Consider the following 7,962-nt stretch of genomic DNA (forward strand, 5'->3'; position numbering starts at 1 on the left):
AGTGTCTAAGTGAAATGACTTTCGCGGTGTTTTTTTACAGTGTATTACCCCTTTTTGTTCTCGGGGGGGGAAGTACTGCCTCGCTTTCTTCAGCTCTTTCATCTAATAAATGTGATGTTAAATTGCCCCCCTTCTCTCTCCTGGTTCACGCCGCGTGTTGGATTCCCAGTCATTTGTTCTCATCTCGTCCTTGTGTCCGTCTGGAGAACGTGAGCGGAAAAGTGCCAGTAAATTGTGTGTAAGCTCATTTCTGTTGAAGTGGCTTCATCCAGTCAGTTAAGCTGTGGTTTCTGCAGCGCCCGCCTCCCTAATGGGGCTTCAAATGAGCCGCTCGGCTGCTGGATGTGTGTCCGCCGTGTGCCTGTGTCTCTCTGAGAGATTTCTGGCATCTTAATGGTCTTGGGAGACAGCTTCAGTGGGGCTTGCGGTGCATTTATGGGGGGTAATGGCTAATCTGTGCAGCGCCGCGGGGGGGAGGGGGGGGGCGCCACGCCTCAAAGACGAAATGCCGGTCAAATTGAGCTCCATTAGCTTTCCTTGCCCGCTAATACAGCTTCTTGCTAAAGCGCCGCACTCTCCCGCCAATAGACTGCTGAGGTCAGGGGTCACACGGCCTGACTCAAACACCATCCAGCGTTCTGGGATAATTGGGTGCCCCCCCCCCACCACCCCGTTTCTACCTTACCCTGCTTCCCTGTCTTGATTCCCTCCATCCATCCAGGCGTCCGCAGGGAGCTGTCAGAGGAGAGGAGGAGAGCGAGGGGCCTCTCAGTCTTTACCGGAGGGCCTGCGGGGACGGGGGTACACATGGTGGTGGTGAGGAGCTCTGACAGCCGTCCTGCACACGCACACGCACACACAGACACACACAGACACAAGAAAAGAGTGCGGAGGAGCAGTGACAGGAAGCAGAACAGGGTGATGAATTGCCAGCTTCGCCTCGCTCTGACACGGCTCTACATGACCGGGCAAATTCATTCCAGGCCGTAGGGGAGGGAGGGAGAGAGCTACGATGGAGGGAAAAGGGCGAACGGGGTAACGTGGAAGGAGAAAACCAGATCCAAATATATGGACTTGGCCTTTGTGGGTCAGGCCTCTTGTCATCGATCAAACAAGACAACTGAGGCCTTCAAGATGCCGAAGTTCCTTTTACTTTTGAATGACTTCTACCTGACATTGATTGCCCAAGATAGGAGGGATGTTGGGGGGGTCCTTGAACCCTGAAAAAAACCCTTAATGCTTCTTTCATATTACACCAATTGTTCTATTGATCAATAGAGTGAATTAGCATGTTGAACGGAGGGAGAATGTCTGGCTCGTCCGCGGCTCTTTTCCGGAGCTCATCCCTGATGTTCACGTGTAGCTGGACAGCTGTGATCGGCCTGTCCAAGTCATCCACGCGTGAGGCTCCTCGGTTAGTTAGCGGCCGTTCTGGACACATCTTTGGATTTATCTCCAGACGACGGGCAGGTGGAGATCTACGTCTGGCGTAGCGGGACAAAACAAACATAGAAACACTCGCTTGAATATCTTAATTAATCCACCGGAGTTCAAGTTACTTCGGCGACGCCTGACTCGACGAGACGAGCGCTTACATTTCTAACACACAGTTTGTGGACATCTTTCCTCATTGGTTTCAAACCACCGCAAAGCCACAGCTGCAGTGTCCCCGTTTTCCATTCAAACCTCAAGTTATGTCTTCCCTTCCACTCCTCATGAGGCAACACCTCCCCCAGCTTGCCCATTCATTACCCGCCACACGGGGAACAAAGTTACATTAGCCTCAGCTTCCTCACCCTCGTCATTAATGAGCGGACCGAAGTGATTAAATCCGCCTTGTGATTGGCCGGATCCTGGCGGGGACACGGATCACATCCCAGTCCTCCCCGTGATCTAATTGGTCTGTGTAGCAGTTGCCAGGTACTTAATGAAGCCTGGGTGGGCTGATGTATGGCTACTGTAACGTCCATCCCGCCGCACTCCACACGATGACGCCTGTGGAGCTAATGGCACATGAAATGACACTGATATGATATCGTATGGAGGAAAGGAGAGCAATTGTTGTAGACGAGAAGAGGACGTTTTTGTTGAGATCGATAAATATGTTTGAAAGAAACCTTTTTCTTTTTGTAGAAAGTTGTGGAGATAGACAGCCAGTCGCTGACGACATCTTTAAGTTACTTTCAAGGTGGCAGTTTGTGCATTCGATGTTGTCTCCCTTAAATACCTCCACGATTCGGAGTGGGTCTGTAGCTATAATGTCTTGGGCTGAACAATTTAATAAAATAATAAATCATTTAATAACATTGTAGGACTGCTCCATAGACAATGACGTTAACACTTTATACCTGATGTCTTCACAACTCTTTTCTCAGGACTTAAAGAGACACTATTTCATCTTCCAAAATAGTGATTGGAATTGGACTCAGATGTGAAATATTTAAGGTCAAAACATGTATTTGGAAACAACATGGTTAGTTCGTATCTGCAGAGAAGTTGCATATTGAAAATACTTTACATCTGCCATCCAGTGGCCATTAATGGACAAATGGTTGAAACATGACGACCTCTTTTAAAAACATCCCATTCAGAACATTTTATTACAGAAAAACGCCGCTTGTTATTCATCTGATGTGACCTTTATGATCTACGTTATTTGTGTCCCCCTCGAGGTCCACACAGGAAAGTATGCGTGTGTGTCCATACGTGCTTTTGTGTGTCTGGCCGTATTAAAAGTTGGACCACAGACGCACAATCGGGAACCTGACAAAGACCTTCGCCCGGACTCTGTGAACAAAGAGGCTGCTGTTCACCAAAGGACAAAAGCAAAGCGTTAAGAGCTCCAGGTGTGTGTGTGTGTGTGTGTGTGTGCGCGTGTGTGTGTGTGTGTGTGTGTGTGTGTGTGTGTGTGTGTGTGTGTGTGTGAGTGTGAGAAAGGAGTGTGTGGGCAACCTGCCGTCTCCATCAGTGTCTGGCTGATTGATTGGGACGTCAGCCAAGATAAAAGATCCCGTCCTCCCAGCGCGGCTATACAACGCCCCGAGGGGGAGAATGGCGCTTACAGACACACACACACACAGAGGCATGCACTTGGATACCTGTACTGAATACAGATCCTGCTCTCCTGGCTGTGTTTACACTCCTGGGGCCGGCTGCTGTGTTGATGTGGAGGGCGCCTGGTTTTGGCAGAGGGAGGGAGGGTGTGCGTTCCATGCGAACGCGTTGACTGTTGTTTAGTGGTAGTTTATGGCCCACGGTGGCATGTTTCCCTCTTTGTGAATAAAAGGGCAATAAGCGAGATTATGTCTCCTAGCTTCCTCCTTATCGAAGGTTTGTTGCAGCAGTTGAGAAATCACTCTTCCTGCTCATCGCTTGATGCTTGATGCTTTTCAGCAAATGCTGTGAAGCTTCTTTCAATATTATATTGTCTGCTTTTGATAGAAAACACAGAAGTCAGACAAATATGTTGTGTCTTTCAGAGTGCTATGTAAACTCCACATTTAACAAAAGCACTTTATTTAAAAACAGTCCGATTCTTCTGTCCATCTATGGATTAATTACTCCCACACACAGGTGACTTAAACAGAATGTCCTGTGAGAAACAACATTTTAGCTTTCTTTACGGCTGCAATAACAAATTAATACATGTATTATTACACATGCAGTTCCTCCAGTGAGTAAGTGAGCATTAAAAACCGGATTTCACAGCACTTCTTCAGGGCAAACTGGTGCATGCAGAATGTTTTTACATGTGGCTGCGATTCTTGTTTACTTATTTATATTTAAGAGCAATGTTTTATTCCCATGGAAACACATCAATGATCTAAAGCAGGTAAAACCTCTGAACCGCATCACTTGTGCGAAAGACGTCCGGCCGGTTCCCAGCGCGCCTTCAGTTTAGTGTTTTACCTGCAGGGGCTGCTACTGGAGCGCACCTTTCACCATCTCAGCTTCCTGCTCATTCATTTAATCCAGACGTCTCATTCTGCCTTCCAGAGGCCACTCTATCATTCTCTTTATCTCCCTCTGTGTTTGGGTGTGTAGTTGGAGCTGTACGCTTACACCGGACCCCTTACCTCCTCCAGCCTTCATCAATTCAAACTCCCCTCTCCCTCTTTCTGACCGTTCATTTGTGACCTCCCTCCCTCTCTCGTTCCTCTCTGATCAGGCGCCATTTGATGTGTCTGACATCTTTATCAGAGGACCAGCGAGGAGTTCGTCTGGAGGGAGAAATACATACAAGGAACTCTCACGCACAGTTAAGCGCCTGCAGACGCACAGATACCAGAATATACCCGAACCCATTAGAGGCTGCTGAGTACAGAGCTCAGGCTGCTGACTGGGACAAAGACAGGATCAGGATTTACATGCATCCTGTTTAAGTAGACACACATATTTCTACTTGTACCGGTTTATTTGCATTACTTGCGTAAGACTTAAATGATTTATATACACAGAAATAAAAATGGTGTCATTGATACGCCTTAAAAGTAAAATTTCCTGGTTGAAGTAATAATGGTTTAAAAACACCGTCAAACATCATGTTGGCAAATTTAACACAGATTTGGTACAAGATCATGTTCTATCGAGCTAGTTAAGAACTAAAAGCCTCTATCTCTCCAAAAAGTATCAATTTTCCATTGAATTATTCAACAACACTGAGCACAATTGGGCTGTTAACTGTGCTTTGTCTGTGCTTTGTAAGCAATCGTTTTTCAATGGTTACAGAGGATTTTTTGTAAGCATTAATTACATCACATGTACACACTGTGGAGTATCTAGTCTATGTGAGCTCCTCATCACGCTCTTCATCGTCGTACCATCACATCTACATACGTAGATTCGTGGGCGAATGAGCAAAGATCACTTTTCCACGATGGCCCAGTTCATTGCAGCACAACCACCGTCTGACCTGCTGGCCGCTGAGCTGCCCCTGAGCAGTGGGATTAAGGGCCTTGCTCGGGGGCACCTCAGTGGTGTCAACAAGGCTGAGATTCATCCTGCCGGTCGGGGGGGGGGGGGCGATTGAACAGGTGCACGAGCTCGCTTCTCCAAGCCGTAGGCCACCAATGCCCCCCGAGGGCTCAGCGCGCTTCAGAAGGAGCTCTTGTTGGCTCGTCTGAAGCGCTGTCCTCTCATTCAGAGGAGGCCGCGTCCTTACCTCTCCCACGCCACCCATCCGACACCAACCTCCACTCTGTGCAGCGAGTGGCTCCCGTCTGTCGCCGCGGTGGCGCGCTCAGAACAAGTGTGAACACTTGGGGGCTTTGGGGAAGGACTCGTACTGCTTTGTACATTTGAAAGAAGCCCACACATGAAGACTGCATTCAGTCATTGAAACACTAGATAAACACTCCTGCAGGTTACACACACACACACACACACACACTCCTGTAGAAAAAACAAAGCCTTGATAAAGCAGATAGAGCTCTGTGTGTGTGTGTGTGTGTGTGTGTGTGTGTGTGTGTGTGTGTGTGTGTGTGCCTCAATGATCAATAATTCAATAAGACTGTATAGATCTCAGTCTAGCCTCTGGCGTCATACTCCGTATTGGAGGAATAAGTTTAGATATTTCTCAGCTCTCCACCCCCCCGCCTGGAAACTTTGGTCGTCCCTCAACACTTTTCTTTCTTTGCTTTTTTTCTTTCCCTGCTATTTTTCCATCTGTCAGTTCAACGTATCCCTTTTTTTTTTTCCTTTGCTGTTTTCTCCATCCCGCCCTGGATCCAAATCAGCCCCACGAGATAAACAGAGAAGCAATCGCTTGGAGATCAGAACAGCGGATCAGCATCTTTGTTCCGTGTTTCTGGCTGCAGCTCCCCTCGCCTCAGATCTTTCTCCTCGCTGCAGCTGAGCTGGCAGTCCGATCATTACCTCCACGCCTGCCGCTGTTCTCTAACTGTAATAGTGTTGTGGCAACGAACTCTCACCCCCTGCGCTTCATCAATGTCACTCATTGAGCCGGAGAACAAGTAGATATTCAATTACCAGCAGGGGTTTGGTGGAGTTGTGAGCATTAAAATGCAGATTACCCAATTAAGCCATTGGAGGGCACTGTTTGATTAGATTGAGAGACACATAGATCGTTATAATAGATGATGCTTTTAATAAAAAACATTTAAAAAATGCATTTGCAATCCGCTGTGCACACAGTTCAGCACTGAAGTGGTTTATTTTTAATATTTTGTTAGCTCTCTTTCCTTAATTAGTTCAATTTGGGGACAAATATTCTAGTTCACTCAATCAAACAATGGTGGACTGTAATAACTAAAAGGGTGCTCAGCGGTAAATGTAATTATCTCCTGGCTCAAAGGACACTGCAGGCTTTCAATGCATGACGGCCAGGTACACTCCGTTGATCCAGGAGCAGTTTTTCCTGGTTGGGGGCCTCTGATGAAGCAAAATCTACTGCTACGTCACACCGTGATATTTTAGACAAAGACATCCCCCCTGTTCCCAGCAACCTCCAACACCTTCGGGATGAACTGGATTCACACCCGATGACCCAACATCAGTGTCGGACCTCCCCAGGCTCCTGAAACATTTCCGCAGGTTCAACATCCTTGTAAAAAGACTGAAACTGCAAAACTGGAGGCTGTTGGAACTGCAGAGTAAAAATCATGGTGTTTGAGTAAAATGTTTATTCCGATATGGGTTTATTGTTTTGAATGTCCACATACATTTAGTCACGTGGTGCATAAAGTAGAACCTTCTTTGTCAGGTTAGTCAGTATTTAAGCTGTGACTTGGAAGCAGCTTGAGGCCTCAGCTCATGCACGATTGCTTATTTACTCCTCTGCTTTTGAAAACCATGTCTGACTGTTTACACTTAAAACTGACCTACAAACTGTCAAGCTCAGTGTGCTTTAAACGATTTAAGCTGTCTTCTCATTCTTATATGTGAAAAGTGTCCATTTATCCATCCATCCATCTTCAACAGCTCCAGCAGTGGACCCCAGACTTCTCTTTTCCCTTTTCACATCTACCAGCTCTGACTGGGGGATCCCAAGGCGTTCCCAGGCCAGTGCAGAGATATAATCTCTCCACCTAGTCCTGGGTCTTCCCCGGGGCCTCTTCCCAGCTGGCCGTGCCTGGAACACCTCCCTAGGAAGCAGCCCAGGGGGCATCCTCACCAGATGCCCAAACCACCTCAACTGGCTCCTTTCGACGCAAAGGAGCAGCGGCTCTACTCCGAGCTCCTCGCGAATGGCTGAGCTTCTCACCCTATCCCTAAGGGAGACGCCAGCCACTCTCCTGAGGAAACCCATTTCGGCCGCTTGTACCCGTGACCTAGTTCTTTCGGTCATGACCCATCCTTCATGACCATAGGTGAGGGTAGGAACGAAGATTGACCGGTAGATCGAGCGCTTTGCATTCCGGCTCAGCTCTCTTTTCGTCACAACGGTGCGGTAAAGCGAGTGCAATACCGCCCCCGCTGCTCCGATTCTCCGGCCAAACTCACACTCCATCTTCCCCTCACTCGTGAACAAGACACCGAGGTACTTGAACTCCTTCACTTGGGGTAAGGACACATTCTCTACCCGGAATAGGCCATCTATGGGTTTCCTGCTGAGAACCATGGCCTCAGATTCAGAGGTGCTGATCCAACAGTGTCCTCTGTCCTATTACTAATTAGTGTTGTGTGTGTGATCAGTGTTGTTGTTTTTTATGTTTACACACTACTATTCCAATCTGATCTGTATCACTGCAAATGAATCAGGATCCATTGGATTCATTGAACCAGGTAGCGTGATCCTTTGCAAGCGGCCATTTCCCCCCCCTGGTGGACACGGAGGGACTAGCAGCGAACCCTCCGACTCCTTTGTCACCTCTGATCAGTCAATCACAAACAGCTGGCTCTGACCCGCCGAGGAAAGTAGTTCCCAGACTCCACAAGATCACCTGTTTGTTTGTTTGTTCACAGTCCAAACACAGTTTGACCTCTTTTATTATCATGGACGCT

Source organism: Gasterosteus aculeatus, chromosome 8 (assembly GCF_964276395.1).
Source record: "Gasterosteus aculeatus chromosome 8, fGasAcu3.hap1.1, whole genome shotgun sequence".
NCBI lineage: Eukaryota > Metazoa > Chordata > Actinopteri > Perciformes > Gasterosteidae > Gasterosteus > Gasterosteus aculeatus.